The following is a 25,560-nucleotide window of genomic DNA, read 5'->3' as shown; positions in this document are numbered from 1 at the left end:
AGCACTATATAGAAGTTAATATTTAAATTTTTTAATTTTAATTTTATTGATTTTTGAGAGAGAGAGAGAGAGAGAGAGAAAGTGAGCACGGGTGCATGAGCTGGGGAGGGGCAGAGACAGAGAGGGGAAGAGAGGATCCAAAGCAGGCTCTGCACTGACAACAGCAAGCCCCATGTGGGGCTTGAACTCATAAACCAGGAGATCATGACCTGAACTGGAGATGGACGCTCAACCAACTGAGCCACCCAGGCACCCCTAAAAGCTAATATTTAAAAGGATCTTATGCCTTTGGAACATTATCATCTCCAATTTAGGTGTATCCTTCAAAATGTTGGCTCAACTCTGCTATCAGGTAGTAATGACTGCAATAAATTCAAGAACTTCAGCTTGAATAAATAATTATGGTTGGCATATTCCCAAATTATCCTCATTATTAAAGTCTAAAAAATAACTTTTGAAATATTAACCCATATCCTCACTAGCAATTTACAGTTTGTACCCAGACAATTAGCATTTACTTTATGTTCATTAAATCAACTACTATGTGCCAGATATTGTTCTAGCCCAACAGCCAGCAAATTTTTTCTATAAAGGGCCAGGCAGCAAATATTTTAGGCTTTACAGGCCATATGGTCTCTATCACAATACTCAACTCCGCTACTGGAACGTGAAAGCAGCCACAGAAGACACACTAATATATGAGCATGACTGTGTTCTAATTCAAATCTACTTACAAAATCAGGGAGCAGGCTGTTTTTGGCTTACCAACCTCTATTCCACACCTATGGGGAGACAGTAGTGAAACAAATTTTAAAAATTAATGTTAAGAGACACCTGGGTGGCTCAGTCAGTTGAGTGACCACCTCTGATTTTGGCTTAGGTCATGATTTCACAGTTGTAAGATCGAGCCCACATCAGGCTCCTCACTGAGTGCGAAGCCTGCTTGGGATTCTCTCTCTGCCTCTCTCTGCCCTTCCCGGGCTTGTATGTGCACAGGAACACACTCTCTCTCTAAAAATAAACACTTTTTAAAATTAAAATTAATTATTTACACATGCAAATGCATGCAGCCTATCACATACTGATAAATGCTACAGAGAAAAATAAAGCAGGGTAAAGGAGATAAAGAGAGCCAGGGCCTCACTGATATGGTGACATATGAGCCTTACACCTAAAGAAAGAGGAAAAGCCATGCTACCAACATAGGAAAAGCATTTCAAGGAGAGGTAATAGCAAGTATAAGGGCTTTAAAGAAGGAACAACTTGGCATCTTAGAAAAACAGTCACTGAGGCTGAAAGGACATGAGCAGAGGTCATAGGTAATTAGGCCAGACAGGTAAACTGAGAACAGACTCTACAGTTTTTCAGGCCATTGTTAGAACTTTGTCTTTTACTCTGAGATGGAAAGTCACTGGAAGGTTTTGAGCAAAGGAGTGACAATCTAACTTGACTTACTTTTTAGAGGACCATTCTGGAGGTCTGCTGAGAACAGACTATACATAGACAAGGGCAGAAGCACGGAATCAGTCAAAAAGCTAAATGTAATAATCCAAGAAAGAGAGAATGGCAGTTTGACTCTTGGTGGTAGCAGCAGAGATGGTGATCAGATTCAGTATGTATTCTGAAGGTAAAACATCATCAGATATGAGATGTTACAGACAGGCATCAAGGATGATTCCCATGTTTGAGGCTCGAGTAACTGGAAGGATAGTCTCTATATCTTGATATGAGGATGACTGTGGGATGAAGCCTGGGGGAAACATTAGGTTTGAGATGCATGTTAGACATCCATGTAGAGATGTTAAGCAGGCAATAGGGTATATAAGTTTGAAGTTAACATACTTTTATGTTATGATTGTTCCCAGTATGTTTGATCTCTCCAAATGGTTACAAAGTCCTTAAGAACAAAAACACCACACTTTCACTTGACTCACAAGTATTATCCTCAAGACTATCTACTCCTAGTTTACACATAGTTCTAATAAGATTAAATTTCTAGGTTCTGAATTCATAAAAGATAGAAGCAGCAAATTTAAAGTAGAGGGGAAGCAGCTGTAACAGAGATGACAAAGGAATAGAAATTACAAAACTAGAAATATGTAGCATTCTGAAATTATTTACTATAGGAACAAACAGCTGTACATAAATGTCAGTAAGTCAGTAGTCCCTGAAGGCCTTTTGTTACAGCACAAAATATTTCTAATTATCTTTTGTTACATTTAGTGAAATTAATTTTTCAATCACATCATACATTTTTAAAATATTACTATTATAAATGGAAGAAATGGTGGGGCACCTAGCTGGCTCAGTAGAGCATGTGACTCTCAATCTCAGGGTTGTGGGTTCGAGCCCCACATTGGGTGTAGAGACTGCTAAAAAATAAAATAAAATCTTGGGGCACCTGGGTGGCTCAATTGGTTAGGTGTCCAACTTCAGCTCAGGTCATGATCTCACGGTTCGTGGGTTTGAGCCCCGCGTCGGGCTCTGTGCTGACAGCTCAGAGCCTGGAGCCTGCTTTAGATTCTGTGTCTCCCTCTCTCTCTGCCCCTCCCCAACTAGCGCTCTGTCTCTCAAAAAATAAAATAAAAACGTTAAAAAAAAAATAAGTAAATAAGTAAATAAATAAATAAAATCTTAAAAGAAAAAAAAAGGGGGCACCTGACTGGCTCAGTTGGAAAAGCATGCCACTCTTGATCTTGGTAGGGTCAGGAGTTCAAGCCCCACACAGGGTGTGGAGATTACTTAAATAAATAAATAAACTTTTTAAAAAATTTAAAAATGAAGAAATGGCATGTAAAAGTGTTAATTATTTGAAAATTTCATGTATGCGTTATTCTCACAGGATTTGTTACAAGGGATCAAATGAAATTACATACATAAAAGTCATTTAATAAACATTTATTTTGGATTCACCCTGTGCTGGAAATGATGGATATAAGAAAAAGCAAGCTGTCATTCAAGTTCAAGTCTCTTCCTGAGGGATGGAAATATAAACAATTATAACACAATGTGATCAGTGGAATGAACACAGACTCTGAATTAAGGTACCTGGGTTTGAATTTTGCCACCATTATTAGTTCACAGTTTGAAATGCTAATCATTCTTAACTTGACAGTCATTCAAAAACGGGTAGCAGGCCACAGTTGACCTATGAGCAGTAGTCTGCCAACCTCACACATACAAGAATATTGGCGGTGAATATGGTGATCAGAACAGATGATTCTGTTCCCTGGGTAAGATAAGGTTTGGAAGTTGGAGAGACACAGATAATCCAGCTATGTAACTCTCCTCTCTATTCTCTTTGCCTAGCTAACTGCAGCTCACCTTTCAGGTCTCTGTTCCCATGTCACTAACTCCAGAACCTGCACTCTTCCCCCTTCCTATCCCTGAGACTAATCTGATGCTTTACCCTTTTTTTTTTTTTTTACATGTTTATTCATTTTTGAGAGAGAGACAGAAACAGAGAGAGAAGGGGAAAGAGGATCCAAAGCAGGTTCTGTGCTGATAGCAGAGAGCCCGATGCGGGGCTCAAACTCATGAACCGTGAGATCATGACCTGAGCAGAAGTTGGACACTTAACCAACTGAGCCACCCAGGTACCCCCTGATGCTTTTACTACAGGATTCCAAAGAATCCTACTACAAAGCATTCCCATTAAATTGGAATTTCTTGTTTAATAGTCTTTCCTGCTAGATTGTAAATCCACGTAAGTGGGAACCTTTCTACATACTCAACGTGATTTCCTGAGCATCTAGACCAGGGCCTGGCACATAGTAAGTGTTAGTTAAAATCCACTGAAATGAACAAATCAAATAGCTGAGTCTCCCCATCTAGCCACAGCTTTTTCAGGAACCTGTGAAAACACAGATCCTTAGGCAGGTTCACTCCTTCCAGGCAGTACTTTACTCTCCCCAACCAGGACATAGGTCAAACTCTTTCTCTCTTAAAACTCCTGTTTCCTTGGCCAGATTTAAGGAATCTCAAGTTAACTCTCCTTGAAACCTCTTCCCTCTTTTCTCTTTCCAACCCTAATGGTGAGCCTCCCCAATTCCTTCTTGTAATCTTGCTGACGTTCCTCCAGCAAGCTAGAAACAGCATCATTTACCAGTTTCCAGAATAGCTAGGGTATTTAATAGGGCACTGAGAAAACATTTTGATGTTTCACTCTAAGTTCTCAGTAAGAAAGGGGAGAAAATAGAGGCAGGGAAGGTAAACAACAGAGAACAGAACAGGAAATTCTAACTTTTGACTAACTGCATTAACAGCTTCTTACTGTAAAACACCTTGGTCCCAGGAGTGGAGAGCAAGTAATAGAGCTGCAGCTCTTTCTGCCACTCCCCCAGCCTCTCTACCAGCACAGGCAGAAATGAAGAGACCCTTTACTCTAGAGCTTCTTCCCATACTCCTATCCCTCATGTGCTTATCCTACAATTTACCTGAGACATCAAGACTAATCTCATTACTAATCTCTTTATGCCACTTACCACAAGAATTCGAGGACTCTGATGTCATCCCAAATTCCCTAACCTCTCATCCCCATATGGCTAGGTACATCCCCTTTTGCGAACTGCTCCCCCTCTCTCCCATCCTTTCTCAATTCCTGCTCTAGCTGAAATCAAATTGCTGAGGCCATTGCTCTTTCTACAGTCTTATCCGTGGTTCCTCCTCTCCCACACTCCTTATACTACTGGGGCCTGAGCAGAAGAGTTAGGTATTCACCTTGTCCCTCACTTCTGCATCCAGATTATTCCTCTTTCTTCCTTCCTAAAAAAAAGCCTCCTGTCAGACCATGCCACCACCTCCCACCCCACCGCTGCATTCATCTGGATATGCCCGAGCCACTTCTTAAGCCTCCGAGATTTTAGTTCCTGTCTCACTGGACTGTCATAATTGCAAATGATTTAAATGCTCACCTAGATGACTGCTGTGTTATTTGGCCCTCTCATCTCCTTGATCTCCTCACATGCAACAACCCCACCCTTTACCCTACCATGGCCACTCACTCCCTCAGTCAATACCCTGTCCTAGAACTTGCCAACACAGTAAATACAGTCCTCCATAATCTCTACTTCATCTGCACCCACCCTCCAATCACTATTTCCTATCTTTTCAGGTTGCTCCCTCTAGCACCCCAACTCCAACAATACTTAGACCTCACCAGGACTTATAAATCATTGATCCCACTCCCCTCTCATGTCCTCATCTCCCACCTTAGCTTAGAGTTCAAAGTCCATTATAGCTTAGATTGAGGTCCATTTCCTTGCATGCACCTCAAGAGTCCTGACCCCTCCCTCACTTCATATTTCCCTGGCAAGAACACCCACCCCTATTAAATACGACTCCTTATCAAACAGCTAAACACTTTAGGACACTCAAAAGACAACTAGAAATTTGGAAACTGCCAGGAAACTGGATATTAAAGAATTATTAAATTTTTTTACATGGTAATAATATTTTTTGCAAGTGGCCATATCTCTTAGACATAAAATATGAAACATTTATGCATAAAATATGTCTGGGATTGCTTCAAAATAATATGGAAGGGTGGAAATAGGTAAGTGTACAGATAAAACAAGATTGGCTACTAGTTAATATCTGTTGAAACTGTGTACGTGAGATGTACATCTGAGTACATGAGAGCTCTACTTTGTGTATTTAAAGTTTTCCCTAATAACATATTAAAACCAAAAAATACAACTGTCTCACTAATCTGTGTCTATACCAATGCTGCTAAACATGGCTTTGAAATGAAAAGAACAAAAACACACACCCACATAACCATACCAAACAATCTCACTTAAACATTCACAATCACTAACTTCAAATGGTCTGTTGGCTCAACGTGACAATCCTATGACTTTCGCCTTATCCATTCGTTCTCCCACTCCCCTACAGGCCCATTTCATGTTATTTCCTCTCTCAAGTCACCAACACCTCCTCTCCATCTTCACTCCTGGCTGCTGCCCTTCCTTCAATTTCCCAGTGAAATAGGAAGCACTCACTAGCGCTACCCGCATCGGTTCCCATTTGCCTTGTCTTCCCTGTCATTTACTGTGGCAGAGCTGACTGCTCCTGTCTAAGGCCAATGCCTCCACTTGGATACCAGATTCCGAGCCCATTCCCCATTGCCCAGCCATTCCCCATTCCCACCTCTGCATCAGCACTGTTTCCTTCTCTATGGATCCTCTCCATCAGCATTATATAAATACACTCTTATTTCTATTTTATTTTTATTTTTTTATTGAAGTATAATTGACACATGACATTATATTCTTTCAGGTGTGCAATTATTTCTCTCATTTTAAAAGACAACTCTTTAACTCCAATTTCCCCTCCAGCTATGTATCCATTTCTCTGCTCTCCATGACAGCAAAACTCCTAGAAGAAGCTGTCTATGCTCACCATCTCCAAATTCCTTTCCTCTTTTTCAAAATCACCCCAATGGGCTTATGGTCCCTGATTATTTCACCAAACCCTCTCCTGCCAAGATTAGCAACAACATGCAAATTTCTAAACGCAATGGTCAATGTTTAGTCTTCATCTTATTTACATATCTGCAATATTGGGGCACATCACACATAGTCTTATTTTGTCTAAACGTTACCCTCTCCAAAACATCTGCTCAATGAGAATAGAGATGTTTGTTTTGTTCACAGTTACCTCTCTAACACCACGAAAGAACAGTGTCTAGCACATGGTACCATATTTCACTGATTCAAAAATGCCTTTGCCCCCATATTTTAACATCTCTGAAATCCAAACACAACTAATGATATCTTTCAATTGTTATGTTTCTTCCAAGTACCTATGACACTACCAAATCAAAATAATCTTTAGTTAAAATCTCTGCTTGTTTTTTTTTTTTTTGTTTTTTAATGTTTACTTATTTTGAAGGAGAGAAAGAGAGAGAGAAGGAGAGAGAATCCCAAGCAGGCTCTTCGCTGTCAGTGCAGAGCCCGATGCAGGCTCTGATCCATGAAATCATGATCCCTGAAATCATGACCTGAGCAGAAATCAAGAGTCAGATGCTTAACCGACTGAGCCACACAGGTGCCCTACTGCTTGAGTTTTTGTACCACTTGAGTATCTAGTGGAGTTCAGACTGAGAACCAGTTCAAACCCCCAAGAAAGGTTTTACCCCTCCTATACAATGCCAGGGTTGAGACATGCCTTCTGTCACTTGCTGTGTGGTGGGTTTATTTCTCATTTACATTCTCATGTAGTTTCCCAGCTTTATGTGGAGTCTCTTACAAACTACCCATCTTGGGCCTATTTCCTTTTTTCAGTAGTACATAAAATAGTGGTGCATCATACAACTGATAGTACCAAAACAGCAATACAAGCATATTATTTACAGAATATGTAATACTCTGTACCTAAATACAAAAAAAGTGTTAACTAAAAAAGCTAAAAGTGCCTCTGAGGAAAAGGATATAAAGGAGGAAAGGAACTTAAAAAAAAAAAATTTAGGGGGCACCTGGGTGGCTCAGTCAGTTAAGCATCCGACTCTTGATTTTGGCTTTGGTCATGATCTCACAGTTCATAAGTTCAAGCCTTGCGTCAGTCTCTGCACTGAAAGTGCAGAGCCTGCTTGGGATTCTCTCTCCCCCTCTCTGCCTCTCCCCTGCTCATGCTCACATTCTCTCTCTCTCTCAAAAAAAAAAAAAAATAATTAAGATTAAAAACTTTAAAATACAAAATACAAACTGAACTAGTGATAGGAAATTAGTGGTTGTCTGGAGGAAAGGAAAGTGGAGGAGAGAGCATGACAAAGGAAACAAGAAAACTTGTGGAGTGATAGGTATGTTCATTATCTTGACTCTGGTGATAGTTTCACAGCACATGTCAAAACTACTGTAAATGCATTAGTTTATTCTATGTCGATTACACTTCAAACATTAACACCTATTGTTATAAAGTTCATTTATAAAAAACAAGGCAGAGAGAGCCAAAGATTAGAACAGTTGGCACTGTATACAATCACAAAGGATTAGTATCCAAATGTATTAAAAATACCTATCAGTCAGCTTAAAACAAAAACAAAAGCAAAAACAAACAACTCAACTGAAAAATAAGCCATAGCAATTAACAAATAATACAGGAGAGGAACTTATGAGACAATAAACAAACTGAAATATGCTCAAACTCATAACAATGGAGGAAATGCAAATTAAAACATAAAACAGTATGACACTCATAAATTCAGCAAAAGTTACAAAGACTCAATAAAATCCAGGATTGGCATAGAGCAAAATGAATTCTTATATACTACTGAGGGGTGTATAAACTGAAACAACTTCTTTGGAAAACATTTTGACGATACCTAGAAAGCTGAACCTGCACAAACCTTAAGACCAGAAACTCTACTCTCACTCATTAGCATAAGAAAACATATAGAAAGTACACACTACATTATTTGTAATGGTTAAAAATTGATAAAAAGCGTAAAAATTATTGGCAACCTAAATGTTATTAACAGGTAAAAAAATTTTTTTAATGTACAGCCATATAACTAAACACAGAAAACTTAAATTAAGGCTACAATAAGGAACAAGAATCAAAAACCATCCTGAGCAAGAAAAACAAATTGCCCAAAGATAAGCACAATATGATGCTGCATTTATAAAGTTTAAAAATTAAAATACTGTTTTCTATTTATAAAATACTGTTTTATAATTTAATACTGTTTTCTAAGAAGCCACAGATAAGACACATTGTCATCTGACAAACCACTAAGAAAAAGCTCTGCCAGTTAAACTATAATCGGTTGTAAAAACACATCACAAATGCAAAGATTAAATGGGGTGCTGGAGAAATATGCATCTTAGAACCAATGAAATACTCTTCTGTACAGTTTGTGTACATATACATAGTGAAAATTTTAAAAGCATGCAAAGGATTGTCACTGAATATGTTACAGTGGCTACCGCTGGGGAAGGAAGGAGGGCAACGTAATTTCCATGTTTTCTTAAAAACAAAAAATCGGATGTCTAAATTGTGGTCTTTAAATACCACTTCTCAATAAAAGAAATCAGGGCTCCTTAGAGAAATGGCTGATTGTAGGTTTATAGAAGGAAATAAACAGATGAACCTGGGATATTTTCTTGTGTCTAAAAGCAAGAAACCTATAAACAACTATTGGAGACTTACTAAAAGAACACAGAGCCGACTTAAATGGGTCCCAGTACACCAAAATAGGACAATGTGAACACCAGTAAGAATAATGTCTATAGTGCCTGCAACACATTAAATACATAAAAATCCACTGACTCATAATCATACTCTAAAACAAAAAACTCATTGGTCACTTTTGGACGTTAGTAGGGCACTAATTCATATTTCATTACTCTAAACACTGATGAAGAAAAAGAACCAAAGCATTTATTTCACCTCTTCTGTATAAACCATATTTCAGAGTAATCAAAGAGTTAACAAAGGAAAATTCTTCATTATAGAAGGATTCCAGCTCACAAACACAGAATAATAATAGCATCAGAAAATCACTATTTTGCAAGCCTTAATCAAAGAATGGATCTAGGCAAAAATCATCAGTGGCTGCAAAAACCATTAGATAAAAGGCTCATGGAAAACTTTTAGAAAAAGATGGATCATGTTGACAGAACCCAAAGCCACTGATCAAAAGGGAGAGGGAAGGATAGATGTTAGCAAGAATGGAAAAAATATTAATTGCTGAAGATAGATGAGGATACATGGGAGTTCATTATATTCTTTCCACACATGTGTAATGTTGAAAATTTCCATAATAAAAAAAGTCGGTTTGAAAAAAAGATATTAAGCAAACTGCAATAATTAAGATGAGACAAAGGACTGAGGTGAGCACACAGATGTTTCTATATTATTCTCTATTTTTAATCTGTGCATTTGAAATACTTCACAGGAAGCAAGATTTAAAGTAAAACTAAAATACCAAACAATAAAAACAGAGTGGGGTGGAGAGAAGGAATGTGATTTAAAGCATTCTAAGGTTCTTGTATTGCTCAGGAAGGCAGAGATCACTGTGTATACATGTTAAAAATTGAAGGATTAATTGCTAAAGAGAAATACAATGTTCAACTTGAAAATAAATAAAAGAAAAACAGGATCTCTCTATATATGTGTAACAAGGCAAATAAGTTGAAAAGTTTAAAAAAAAGTATAAACTAAAATGGCATACCTAAGTCTAAAAGTATCAGTAATCATACTAAATAAGATGAAACTTATCAAAAGATAGACTATCAAATTGTTTTCTTTTTAAATCCAACTATGTATAGGTTACCAACATATGCTTAAAGTGAGCCAGAAAATCAGAAAATTAAAAGGAAAATTAAAATATATGCTATACAAATATTAATCTAAAGAAATCTCAATATTATTAATATTAATATCAGACACAATAAGATTTAAAGAAGCAAAACTCATTAACCACAGTCTTCAGGAGAGAGCCCACAGGATTCATCATAAGAAAACCCCTTATTTCTGGAATAAGAAATCTCTCCCTGCCATGCACAGATATTTTAAAAGTGGGTCCAGGGCGCCTGGGTGGCTCAGTCGGTTGGGCATCTGACTCTTAATTTCAGCTCAGGTCATGATCTTGGTTCATGAGTTTGAGTCCTGCATTGGGCTCTGTGCTGACAGTGTGGAGCCTGTTGGGATTCTCTCTCTCCCTCTCTCTGCCCCCCCCCCTCAAACGCTCTCAAAAATAAACAAACTTTAAAAAATAATAACAAAAATAATAATAAAAAGTGGGTCCAAGTATTTGGAACAAAAATGTCCTTCCTGAGATCCTGCCATTTCCCACAACATGGATGAACTTAGAGGACATTATGCTAAGTGAAATAAGCCAGAAACAAACAAAACCCTGCATGATCTTACTTATACATGGAATCTAAAGAAGTCAAATACATAGAAGCAGGGGCACCTGGGTGGGTCAGTCAGTTAAGCATCCAATTTTGGCTCAGGTCATGATCTCAGAGGCTGTGAGTTTGAGCCCCACATTGGGCTCCACACTGACAGTGTGGAGCCTGCTTGGAACACACACACTCTCTCACTCTCTCTCTCTCTCTCTCTCTCTCTCTCTCTCTCTCTCTCTCTCTCTTTCTCTGTCCCTCTAACTTGTACTTTCTCTCAAAATAAATAAATTAACTTAAAAAAAATACATAGAACCAGAAAATAGAAGGTGGTTACCAAAAGCAGAAAAGTGGGGGAAATGGGACAGATGTTAGTCAAAGGGTACAAAGTTGCAGTAATACAGAATGAACAAGCTCAGAGATCTAATGTACAGCATGATGATTAGAGTTAATAACACCATACTGAATACCAGAAATTTGCCAAGAGAGATTCCAGGTACTCACATCACACACACACACACACACACACACACACACACACACACACACACAAGGTAATTATGTGAGAAAATATGATAGTGACTGGTAATCATTTCACTGTCTATATGTATATCAAAACATCATGATGGGGGCGCCTGGATGGCTCAGTCAGTTAAGCACCCAACTCTGGATTACAGCTCAGGTCACAATCTCACAGTTCATGGGTTTAAGGCCTGCATCAGACTCTGAGCTGACAGTGCAGAGCCTACTTGGGATCCTCTGTCTCCCTCTCTTTCAGCCTCTCTTTCTCTCTCAAAAATAAACATTAAAAAAAAGAAGAAATGTAGAAATTTAAAAAATCATGATGGACACCTTAAATGTACACAATTTTTATTTTTAAAATGAATTAAAAATTTTAAATCAGCATGATCTTCCCTAGGATCCAGAACTCCTTGCCCTTCCTTCCCTCCCAACACTCACACCCTCACCTCCAGAATCCGCCTGCTGTTTATCAGTCCTAACCTGTTCAGGTACTTTATCTCTGTTTATGCTGTCCATCAAAAGAAGCCCCAGACTTTCAGACCTCTCACCTCCCATATTCTAATCCCCACACAGTTGTACACATCCCCTGCTCTGTCCCCATGTGCCACACACCTCTCTACAAATTCTGAGACTCTTCCACTGTGCCCTACATTTTCAACTTCTACTCAACATTTCCCTCAACTTCTTATTCTAATTAAAAACTAGTTCTCCTCTGAGGCCATACTCCCTTTGCACCCCTTAAGTGGTGAAAGTTCTCCTTCCCACACCTTTCATACCACTGGACCTAGGAGTAAGGAAATTGCCCTCCTTGCTCCTCACTGATGCTTCCAAATCAGTCTCCTCTCTTCCCTACCTCCACTTTGAATATCATGTGAAAACTCTATTACCCATTACCTGGCTGTCATGGTTAATTTTATGTGTCAACTCAACTGGATCATGAGGTACCCAGATATCTGGGTAGATATCTGGGGTAAAGACCATACCTGGATGTGTCAGTGAGGGTGTTTTGGATGAGAATAGCATATGAAGTGGCAGACTGAGTTAAGCAGATGGCCCTCCCCAATGTGGATGGGTATGAATAAAAATGGTAGAGGAAGAGAGAATTCATTCTCTGTCTCTGCCTGTACTGAGTTGGACTACTGAGCTGAACTTCTATCAGTCTTCTGCCCTTGGACTGGAACTTACACGACGGTGTTCCTGGTTCTCAGGCCTTTAATCTTGTACTGGAATTTACACCACCAACTTTCCTGGGTCTCCAGCTTACAGACCTCAGATCATGGGACTTCTCAGCTCCCATAATTATGTGAGCCAATCCTTATAATAAATCTGATTCTAGATATATACAGATACAAATGTAGATATATAGATATAGATGAGAAAAAGAAAGATCCTACAGGTTCTTTTTCTCTGGAGAACCCTAACACTATGACTCTCCACAACACAGATCCTATCTTAAGTCTCAGTGATTTCACACAGATGATCTAATACTCCATCTCTCTGAATTCCTATTTCACATCTCTGAATCCCTTGATTCCAAGGATTTTGTCCTTCACCCATGCAGCCCAGGCATGATAACACCCCCATGATCTCAATTTTTATATCCTACTGTCTGACCACGACCTACTATTTTTATAGCTCTCTCACATACCCAAATTCCAACATCTTTTGATCTCAATGAGACCTTCAATTCATTGATTATATCATCTTTTCACCATCTTTTAGCCACTTCATGGCCTCCTTTCCTCCTCACCCGGTTTAAATTCTGTAATTTATTTATTATTTTTTTTTAATTTTTTTTTTAACGTTTATTTATTTTTGAGACAGAGAGAAACAGAGCATGAATGGGGGAGGGGCAGAGAGAGAGGGAGACACAGAATCTGAAACAGGCTCCAGGCTCTGAGCCATCAGCACAGAGCCCGACTCGGGGCTGGAACTCACGGACCGCGAGATTGTGACCTGAGCTGAAGTCGGACGCTTAACCGACTGAGCCACCCAGGCGCCCCTAAATTCTGCAATTTAAACCAGTATATTATCATAACCACCCCCTTGCACATATGCTCTATTCCCTTGACCCTCTCATGTTTTATTCCACTATCTTGGTAAAAACCCATCCCTGGTTAAATTCACTCCAAACATAAACCCCTGCAGCTCAATGTGGCTGCAAGAACAAAAACATACTGACTAATCTCATTTTAAATTCATGACCACAAACCTCAAGGGGCCCTTAATGCCACCTGAAAATCTTACACTATTTCCCTGCTGTGGCCGGCCATTCTCCCACTCGCTTGAACATTTCACACCTTCCCCCCTCCACAAACCTCCATCATTTCCTTCATATCCTCTCAGCTGAGTACTTGATTCCCAATTCATTGAGAATATTAAAACAATCAGAAGAAAACTTCCACAAACATCTACCACCAAATCAATCCACCTACTTGATGGACAGGTCTGAGATATATTTTGAAGATAAAATCAGTAAGATTTGGATACAGATCTGATGTGAGGTATGAGGAAGAGAAAATCAAAGATGACTTCTAAGTCTTTGCTCAAATATTACTTTCTCAACAAGGCCCTCCCTAACTACCCTTCAGTGTCTGTCTGTCTGTCTGTCTGTCTCTCTCTCTCACACACACACACACACACACACACACACACACACACACAGTCACATGTTCATAAAGTGTCCCTATCTCCTTCCTTGTTTTTTATTTGGGTGGGTTTTTTTTAATACCAATCATCACCAACTGAAATACTAAACATTCTACTTCTTTGCTTAACATCTGCCTTCCCCTACTAATATATAAGCTACATGCAGGCAAGGATTTTTTACCTTAATTCACTCTTGTGTATCAGAGAGTAGACACTCAATAAAATTTTGTTAAAGAAACGAAATGTCTCTGGCATGAGCAAATGGATAAATAATGATGTCATCTACACAGAAAAAGAATACCTTTAGGGTGGGAAGAATCACAGTCTCTGTACAAAGAAGCTTGTAATCAATCTAGTGAGAGAAAGAATGAGACATACATTTCAACACATTAAGATTCTATAATTTGTTAAATCTGCGATAAAAGCAAAACTGAAGAATATTCTATGATTCCATTTTTATCAAAAGTGTATGCTTTTATATGTACATACATACTTGCACATACACACAGCAGATACATATATGTTTCTGCTCTACAGAAAAAATTCTGGAAGGGAAAATACCAAACTGTTAGCCTGTGAGGTAAAAAAGGTAATATGGATGGGGAATGAGACTGAAGAGGCAGCAAAGAGACTTTTGCTATTCACTTTACATGTTTTACAACAGGCATATTACTTTTGTAATTTAAAGAAGAAGAGAAGGAAAACGTGTTCTTCCCAAAAGGAAAAAATATATATATTTTACAGAGGATTAATACCCAGTGTAAAAAACTTCCATAAAACAAAAGAAAAACAATTTAAAAATGGACAAAGTATATAAAAAGGCAATTGACAAAGAAATATAGTCAATGGGGACACCTGGGTGGCTCAGTCAGTTCAGTGTCAGACTCTTGGTTTCGGCTCTGGTCATGATCTCAGTTTGTGGGTTCAAGCCCCACGTTGGGCTCTGCACTCACAGTGCAGAGCCTGCTTCGGATTCTCTCTCTCTCCCTCTCTCTCTCTGTTCCTCCCCCCGCTGTCTCTCTCTCTCTCAAAATAAATAAACAAACATTCTAAAAATTGTTTAAAAAAAAGAAATATAGTCAATGAAGATATACAACATATTCAGCCTTATGTTTAATCAGGGGGAAAAATGCTTTAATTCATCAGGTAACAGCCAATGGTGTATGTGCATAAGCTCATTATCTACTTTTGGTGGGAATATAAACTGGAAACTCTTATTTTAAAGTAATTTAGTGAGCAGGGACACCTGGGTGGCTCAGTTAGTTAAGCGTCTGACTTCAGCTCAGGTCATGATCTCACAGTTTGTGAGTTGGAGCCCCGCATCAGGCTCTGTGCTGACAGCTCAGAGTCTGGAGCCCATAGTCTCCCTTTCTCTCTGCCACCCCCCCACTTGCATTGTCTCTCTCTCTCTCAAAAATAAATAGACATGAAAAAAACTGAAAGTAATTTAGTGAGCAAAAAAGTAAAAAATGTTATAATCCAAAGAATAAATTCCATGAGTCCATAATGATGCAAATAAATTAAATAAATAAATGGGGAATAAAGTACAAGTCTCCTTACAGAAAATTTCTAATTAATAAATGTAGGAATAATGAGAGAAATAGAAAATAACCATTAGAATGCCACAATAATAACTGGTATAGGAATGCTAAAATTAATAGGTGGAACTTTTATTTTTTTTTAATGTTTTATTTATTTTTGAGACAGAGCGAGACATAGCATGAATGGGGGAGAGTCAGAGAAGAAGACACAGAATCTGAAGCAGGCTCCAGGCTCCACTCTGTTGAGTGTCTGACTCTTGATTGCGGTTCAGGTCATGATTTCGTGGTTCATGAGATCGAGCCACAGAGCCTGCTTGGGATTCTCTCTCTCTGCCCCTCCCCCTTCTTAAAAATAAGTAAATAAACTTAGGGGTGCCTGAGTGGCTCAGTCAGTTAAGCATATAGCTCTTGATTTCCACTCAGGTCATGATCTTACAGTTCATGCCCCTTGTCAGGCTCTGTGTTGCTGGTGCAGAGCCTGCTTGGGATTCTCTCTCTCTCCCTCTCTCTCTCAAAATAAATAAATAAACTCAAAAAAAAAAAAATCAGACAAACCTATATTTAGGGATGTTCTAAAAAATATCTGACCAGTACTCTTCAAAGAGTCAAGACAGTGAAAAAGACAAGAAAAAAACAGAAACTGTCACAGATTGCAAGACTCTAAAGACACATGCTGGCTAACTGTAACACAGGATCTTGGGTTGGATCCTGGAACTTTTTAGGACATTAGTGGAAAAACTGGGGAGATCCAAATAGTTATATAATTTAATACTATTGTACCAATGTTAATTTCTTAGCGTTGATAAATGTACTGTGGTTATGAAAGATGTTGACATTAGGGAAAGCTGGGGGAAGAGTATATGGGAACTCTCTGTACTATCTTTATTCTTCTGCAAACCTAAAATTATTTCAAACTAAAAAGGTTTTTTTTTTAAAGCAGTTGGCATAATTCACCAGAACTTTTAGAAGAATATACCCTTTTGTACCCTTTTACCCAGCATTTCACTTCTAGCAATCCAGACAAACACTCACATAGGTCCAAAAAGAATTTTATAAAAAAGTGTTCACTGAAGCATTGTTAGAAAATTGCAAGGGATACACATACATATACACACACATACATGTATATATATCCATCAATTGAGAAATGATTACATAAAATGGCATATGCATATTATGGAATAAACACCATGAAGAATAAAATGGATCTGCACATAACAATGTGAAAAAAAAATCTCCAAGATATATTAAGAAGAGTAAGTTACAGGGGCGCCTGGGTGGCTCAGTCAGTTAAGCGTCTGACTCTTAATTTCAGCTTAGGGCATGATCTTGCGGTTCCTGAGTTCAAGACCCATGTGGGGCTCCAAGCTGACAGTGCAGAGCCTGCTTGGGAATCTCTCTCTCTCTCTCTCTCTCTCTCTCTCTGTGTGTGTGTGTGTGTGTGTGTGTGTGTGTGTGTGTGTGTGTGTGTCTGCCCCTTCCCTATGCTTGTTTTACTTCTGTACTGTTTAATTTTGTTTAAAATTTAACAAAGCTTTAAAATTTTCATGTGCATTTTTTAAAGTACACTATGACAAGTGCTATTATGAAAAGTATGTAACAGATTTCAAAGCTCAAAAGGAGGGGTGTTTAGTCTGCCTGAGAGACTGCAGGAAGGAGAGTCACCAATGGATTTAGAAGGCATTCCAGGCAGAGTTTATGGAATGGGCAAAGGCACAGAAACATCACAAAAGGCAGGAGGGTTCAGAGCTGAAGCATATAGAACATAAAGCTTGGGAGTACAGGGGGAGAGTGACTTAGGAGGGATCTGAATAATCACCGGTCCCTGAAAGCCTACACTTCCCTTTGTTACCTTTCCCAAGAAAATAACCAAATTTAGACTTGCATACAGCTTTCAGTATATTCTGCTTAAAACTACTGCCCCACTCCAAATCATGACATAGTGAAATGAAATACTCCAAACCTGTCAGAGTATATTCATCAGTTCAAGATGGTACAATCCTGCCAGGAGGGTAATTCTAAACTAATTACTTTGATTTCCTATTCTCACCTATCTTCTTTTGACCAGCCCATAAAGCCATGTTACAATAAACATAAAAATAATAATACATCAATCACATACAGGTATCCCTTGCTTTCCGAAAGTTCACCTTACACCAGTTCACTTTTACAAAAGATCTACATTAGTACCTGTTTCCACTAACTGAAGGAAATCCAAAGAGGATTTTCACTTTCACAAAAAAGGCAAGGGGCACCTGGCTGGCTCAGTCAAAAGAGCATGCAACTCTTGACCTCGGGGGTCATGAGCTCGAGCCCCACATTGGGTGGTGCAGAGATTACTTAAATAAATAAACTTCTAAAAAAGGCAAAAAGTGAAAATAGCTTTCAGTATTTATTTTGCAGCAAGCTCTTATAGAAGCTGCGCACACCCCACACGCTGAGTGGTGCCCCCAAGCTCCCTCCCTGGGAACTACACTCAGCATCTCAACATCAAAGTTGCAACAGCTTTGAACTGTGTCTGTGAGCATCTGTGCTTTATCTCAATTTATTTTGTGCATCCAATAGCAAGATGTGTCCTAAGGTAGCAGAAAAGCCTAAGAGGTTATTTTTTGGGTCTGGGAATGCTCAAAAAATTGTCCATATAAATTAATGGTAAACATTTCTTCACTTTATGCCATTTAGACTTACAAAAAGTTTCATAGCTCTACTTTCAGATACCTGGGGAAACCCATACCAGTAAATATAAAAAGAAGGTTTCCCTGACCCAGTTTTCAAAAAGTTTTGATTGCAGCATTTACAACAAATGTCTCATAATAGGGAAGAATGAAGAAAGATGATCTAAATCCCAGACATAACTAAATGGCACTACTACTTTATAGTTCTTAGGAATAAATTAAACATTGATGATATTCTGATTCTTGCCAAAGACAAACTGATTTTTACATAAGTGTTTCTAATCTTAATTTGGGGACATCAATTAAAAGCAAAGTATCGACACTGACATAGTCAAAACTTTATTGACAACAAAGGTTTTGTTGCCTCTGCAGTCCTATTGCAAAAGCTAGGCAAAGTCCCCTTCCAATTAAGGCCCCAAGTAGCAAAAATACTTGTAACTATATTATTAGCTAAAAATATTTACTGAGGTGCATACTATGTGCACTCACTGAACTGTTTCATGCCCATTAAAATTCAATGATCAGAACTCAATAAAAAGACAATCCAATGAAAAACGAGGCAAAGGACTTGACAGTTCTCCAAAAGACACACAAATGATCAACAAGCAAATGAAAGGATGTTCAATATCAGTAGTCACTAAGGAAATTCAAATAAAATTCATAATAAGGTATCCTTTCACAGCTAAGATGGCTACAATAAAAAAGAAAAGAAAAGAAAAGAAAAGAAAAGAAAGAAAAAAAGAAAGAAAGGAAGATTGCAACTGTTGACAAAGGTGCAGAGAACTGGATCCCTCAAACATTGCTGCTAGGAATGTAAAATGGTGCAGCCACTGGGCTGTACCTCAAAAAGTTGGACCTGTATGGCAGTTCCTCAAAAAGTTAATCATAAAAAATTCTCTGTGACCCAGCAATTCCATTCTCCACTACAAACCCAAAACAACGGAAGACAGATATGCAAACACTGGTGTATGGATGTTCATAACAGCATTATTCACAACAGCCAAAAAGTGAGAATGACACAACTGTCCATCAACAGATAAAAGGATAAACAAAACATGATACATCCATACAATGGAACTGTATTCAGCTATAAAAAGGAGCAAAGTACTGATACATGCTACAACATGGATAAAACTCAAAAACATCATGCTAAGTAAAAGAAGACAAAAGGTCATATATTACAGTATTCCACTTATTTGAAATACCCAGAATAGGTAAATTCATAGACACAGAAAGCCAATTGGTGGTTACCAATAGATACATCAAGGGGAGAATGAAGAGTGACTGCTTAATGGGTATGAGATCTCCTTTGGGGGTGATGTAAAAGTTCTGGAACTAGATAGAGTGATGGTTGTACAAAACTGTGAATCTACTAAATACCATTGAGCTGTACACTTTACAGGGTCAATTTTATGTTATGTGAATTTCACCTAAAAAAAATTTAATAGTCATGACAACTCTGTGGTAGGGATTACTACTTCACCAATTTTGCAAATTCAGAAACACAGGCTCAGAGAAATTAAAAGATGACCAAGCCCACAGAAGCAGTAGGTACAGGAACAGAGATTCAACGTGGATTTGCGCACCAGACTTGTGATCTTTCTTTTTTTGATGTTGACAGAATGAAGCCCCTCTCCCCCAAAATTAATTTTATGCCCAGCTATCTATAATCCAATATATTAGCAACTTCTGTGTGATACAAGAGGTTTGCACTCTAACAGCTTCCCGATTTTAATAAAAAAATTAGAAGAAAAATAATACAGCACAGAAATATTATAAATATATTATCAGTATTAGCCTGATTATAATACTGATTATGATTATCAGTATTAGCCTGATTAGATTATAACTAACACCACTCAGTAGATCCACATTTCAGGCATCAAAAACTAAAGTTGCCAAGAAGTTTAATAATATACTTGAGGCTGGGGCACCTGGGTGGCTCAGTGGGCTGAGTGTCTGACTTTGGCTCAGGTCATGATCTCACAGTTCATGAGTTCAAGCCCCACATCAGGCTCTCTGCTGTCAGCCTGTCAGCACAGAGCCTGCTTCAGATCCTCTGTCCCTCTCTCTCTGCCCCTCCCCTACTTGCACTCTACTCTCTCTCAAAAAATAAATAAGAATATTTTTTTTAAATAATATGCTTGGGGCTATTTCATAACAGAAATAATTAGCCAGTAGAGTGAAAGAATCATGTGTTCTCAGCTTTACTGCCAAATCAAAAATGTAATCACATAAAAACTGAACATAATTCTAATCTTACTTAAATGTTAAGATTTCAGGCAACAAGTAATCAGCATGAAGATACCAAATACACTCCATTTTAGGAGCTTTTTCTACCACTTCAGGTTAGATGCCTAAACAGATTTAGTAACCACTAATGTTGCGCTGTTTCCTATGCTCCCATATTACAGTAACATCACACAATAATATCTCGTAGTCTAACTTACAGGATCATAACATAATGGGCAGGCAGACAATGACAAACGTCAAATATCAACTTTTTAAAAACCAACATAAAATACAACATTTGTGTAGTGACAGAGATGAAAAAGATTACCCAACTAAGCCTTGTTTACAGCACTGTCAACCAGGAATTAGATAACCATCTCAAGAAACCTAGTGTGTACTGACCAGTAAGATTCAACAAAACATCAAGCTTGCATCTAAGCTATGGCTAATTTAGTCTGTGGTGGTTCTGTATCATCTGCCATTCAAGTACAATACTTTAGTTTCCTGCAATTTCATCTTAGTTATAGATGTATTTGACTGTTTTCATCAAATGTGAGGGAGCTTCTCATGATGAGATGCTTATACTGAAGGCGTGTGCAGGATACACAGGTAGGCAATGAAGGCAATTTACTCTAACGACCAAGAGGATGACCAAACAAAATAAGCAGAAGAGTCACTGCCACGACACATTAATGCACACTTCAAATCAACATAACAGAAGATAACCAGGAAGGGCCAGCAATGGGCTGACCACACTGACATGTAATCAGAGACAAAATGGGTAATTTAAAGACAAGTATTGCTCTACTACTGATAGCAGCCTTGAAACAACAGCAAATAATTTACTCCTGGACATATCACATGTACCCAAGAGAGGATCCTCAAGACTGCAACTTGTACACATTGGTCTTTCTAGTCTTTTACAGGTCAACAGGAAGTAATATCATTGGGCAGCATCTTCACTTACCTACCATGACTCCTCTAAATCATATAACGGGGGTGCCTGGGTGGCTCGGTCAGTTGGGCATCCGACTCCTGACTTTGGTTCAGGTCATGGTCTCACGGTTTGTGGTTCGAGCCCTGCATTGGGCTCCACACTGATAGTGCAGAGCCTGATTGAGATTCTCTATTTACTCCCCAAATAAATTATAAAATGTCCTCATCACAAATTTCCTTCTCCTCAGGCCCAATATCCTTTAGCCAATTTTAAAGAACACACACACATTCCACACTAGTAATCATGTTATTTTGCTAATTAAGTCATATAAAAAAAAAAATCCTCCTTCTTACCAGCAATCCAAGGTTGTTACGTAGGGTTTGAACTAGTAAGAATCACGATGTAACCCCTAGCCACAAATTAGTCATAGGACAATGACTGTAGAAGTTGCCTTTAAGCTAATGGCTATATCCTCAAATCCTGCAGAATCTGTGTACCACCACGGTAGATTTGAACATGGCGAACAAAATGCTGGCTTCTAACCAAATCTTAATATCCAGTAACCTAAAGATAAGGTGTTTACAACTTTAAATTTTTAGAAATACAGGTGACCCTTGAACAACACAGGTTTGAACTACATGTGTCCACTTATACATGGATTTTTTTTGATACAATACAGTACTGAAAGAATATTTTTTCTTCCTTATGGTCTTAATATTTTCTTTTCTCTAGCTACTTTACCATAAGAATACAATATATAATACATAGTTAAGTGTCTGGGAAGTCCAAAGTTATATACAAATTTTCCACCGCACAGGGGTCAGTGCCCCTAACTCCTCCCACATTGTTCAAGGGTCAACTGTATTTCAGAACCAACAGACCACTTCTTTTTATTTTTTTAATTTTTTTTTTAATGTTGATTCATTTTTTTGAGGGGGGGGGCAGAGAGAGAGGGAGACACAGAATCTGAAGCAGGCTCCATGCTCTGAACTGTCAGCACAGAGCCCGACGCAGGGCTCGAACACAAGATCATGACCTGGCCGAAGTCAGACACTTAACCAACTGAGCCACCCGGGTGCCCCACAACAGACCGCTTCTAAGTAAGTGTGGGCTCTTTTGTGAAGCTCCCAGAAAATGGCATAGGAGCCGAAAGTCCCTTTGTAAACAATACTCTCAAGAAGCAAGACGCAGGGATAATTAACCCCCTTGTGACATTTAGAAAAAATGAAATGGGAGGCTAGACCCATCCCTAAGAGAGAGTTCACTATCAGTCTGCAGCTATTTCAACTATATTTGGTACTATGTGAGAACTCAAAGAGATAGAGAGAGAGATGGAGAAAAAAAATGACTTGAGCCAATTTTACTTCCTACATTACAGCTACCTTCTTGAAATATTTAAAGCATATAGCAGGCACTCAAACTTTTTTCAATGAATGAAGGGATGAACAAGTTAAAACAGTAACCAGCAGCATGTAAAACATCTTTAGATGAGAAAAGCACCCCGGATTTCAAAGGCAGCAAAGAGAACTGAAAATGCTCTATACTACTGACCCATTTTTCAAACACACGTATAGATAATGGGTTTTTTAAATATTTTTTAAGTTTATTTATTTATTTTGAGAGCGAGAATATGGGGGAAGGGCAGAGAGAGAGGAAGAGTGAGAATCCCAGGCAGGCTCCATCTAACAGCACGGGGCTCAATCTCACTGAGAGATGACTTGAGCCGAAATCAAGAGTAGGATGCTTAACTGACTGAGCCACCCACACGCCCCACAGATAATGTTTTTAAGCGATTATCTACATTTACAGGTATGATTGGAAAGATCTATATATATATAACAAATGGTTCCTTCCACATTGGATATATTTCACACTTTACAACAGATATTCCCATTTTCCTCATCAGCTGAACTGTCTGAAAGATTTTCAAAAGTACTTTTATTGCTAAGTTGAAATGTATTTGAATGTGCTTGCCAGATGTCATGATACATAAACATAAATAGGCAGAAGCTAAGAGAGAGCCGTGACAACTAGGTAAATCATTTCCTTTTGAATCATTTCCAGTACAAGTGTCCTACAAACAGTATAGAAAAAGTCAATAGAGAAAACATCATCCTTCAAACATAAGGCCAAGTGCTACCTTCGGGTGAACACAAATAAAATCACCATTTAAAAGTAATAACACTTCCTCAAAAAATGAAACAGAGAATTACCATACGACCCAGAAATCCCACTTCTAGCATATACCCAAAAGAACTGAAAGCAAGGACTGGAACAGATACTTGCACACCAATGTTCCCAGCGGCACTTTTTGCAACAGCCAAAAGGTGGAAATGACCTAAGTGTCTAAACGGATAAACGAAATGTGGTACACACATACAATGGAATATTATTCAGTCCTAAAAAGGCATGAAATTCTGACACAAGCTCAAACATTGATGAAACTTGAAGACATCGTGCTGAGTGAAATAAGCCAGACATAGATGGACAAACACTATTATTTTACTACTTCTACTTGTATGAGACCTCTAGAGTAGTCCTGTTCATAGAGACAGAAAGGGGAATGGCTGAGGGAAGAGAGGAATGGGAGTTGTTTGATAGGTACAAAGTTTCAGTTTGGGAAGATGAAAATGTTCTGAAGATGGATGGTTGTGACGGCTGCATAACAATGTAAGTGTGCTTTATGCCACTGACCCATACACTTTAAATGGTTTAAGTGTAAATCTTACATAATCCATATTTTACCACAACTTTTTAAAGTAACTGAGCAAGAATGATGGTCACAGTTTTGTGTCAAAAACATCAAGAAAAGTGGTAAGAGTCTGTAACAAGCATGCTTTACTGTCATCCTCCACAGCCTAGATAACTTACCTGAAAGTCAAGACCTCGGAATAGGAGGGATGGACACACCATTTTCATGTTGCTACAGATTTACACTAAGCAGCTGAGGAAGCTGAATTATATTCTACAGGAGATCGTTTACTAAATAATGAGTGGGCTCTCCTTCCCAACAATTAAATCAGAAAAAAAATCAAGCTCTTCCTTCTAGTCTCCAATGGAAGTAACAAGAATGAAATAATCAGTTGTACTCTTAACAAGAAGCACAGCGGATCCTAAACAGTGACTTTAATTCCCAAGTTTAATTTTGGAACCACTACAATAGGAAACAGCAAGCAGCAATGATGATGATGATGATAATAATAATAATGATAATAACTTTCTTTACTGCTTTTATTAAGTGACTTTGTACACTAACCCTTTTCAGCCTCATCTCAAAAACAGGGATAATGTTTACATCTGCCTTATAAGGGTTGTTTGAAGATCTTATGAAGTAATATACATAAAACACTGAGTTCAGTGCCAAGAATACATATATGTTCAACCCTCCCCTCCTGCCATTCACTAGTATCTGTAGCCCTTTGCCACTCCTGGATCAGTCCCCAGGGGCTATGCTGATGTTTTTGGCCAGCAACCTATGGCTCCTCCCTCAGGACCCAGCTGTTTCTCTCAGTTCTACTTGTTTCACTCCTGGTTTCTAAGAGGATCCTGTCTATATTTAGAGATAATGCCAGTACCAACTGTGGACTCAACAGGTGCTTGGGAGGGCACTTGAGCTCTCCACAATTTTCAATTGTTTTCCAAAGTTAATTGGTTCTGACTCCACAACTGGTTGTGTTGACTTCTACAAGGAAGAGCGCCACCTAGGCACAGTACTTCAGCAGTACACTAGACTAAACAAAATAATAAGCCTGTTCACAGGTCAAACCCTTAGCAAGATGAGCTTTAACAGGACCCCAGAAGACTTGTTAATTCACAAGAGCAATAAACATTTATAAAGTCTACAGATATAGCCCACTAACCCAATCTTCATCTAAATCACCATTATCATATCAAACCCAAGATTCAACCAATTCATGCTGCTTGTACTACAACCAAGATTAGGAGGAGGAAGACAGGCAAGTAGAACCAGACAGCAAAGACTCTAAAGAAGGCATCCAACAGAGCCCAGTGTGAATGCAGCTTTATTTACTACCTCTGTGACCATAGCAAGTTATTTAACCTCTTAATTATAACACAGGAAATAACTGTGAGGATTCAATTAAATGAGATAATGCATGCAAAACAAACTTAGCACCTTGCCTCATCTACTGTAAGAG

Source organism: Panthera tigris, chromosome B4 (genome assembly GCF_018350195.1).
Source record: "Panthera tigris isolate Pti1 chromosome B4, P.tigris_Pti1_mat1.1, whole genome shotgun sequence".
Taxonomy (NCBI): Eukaryota; Metazoa; Chordata; class Mammalia; order Carnivora; family Felidae; genus Panthera; species Panthera tigris.
Note: the sequence above shows the minus strand (reverse complement) of the source record.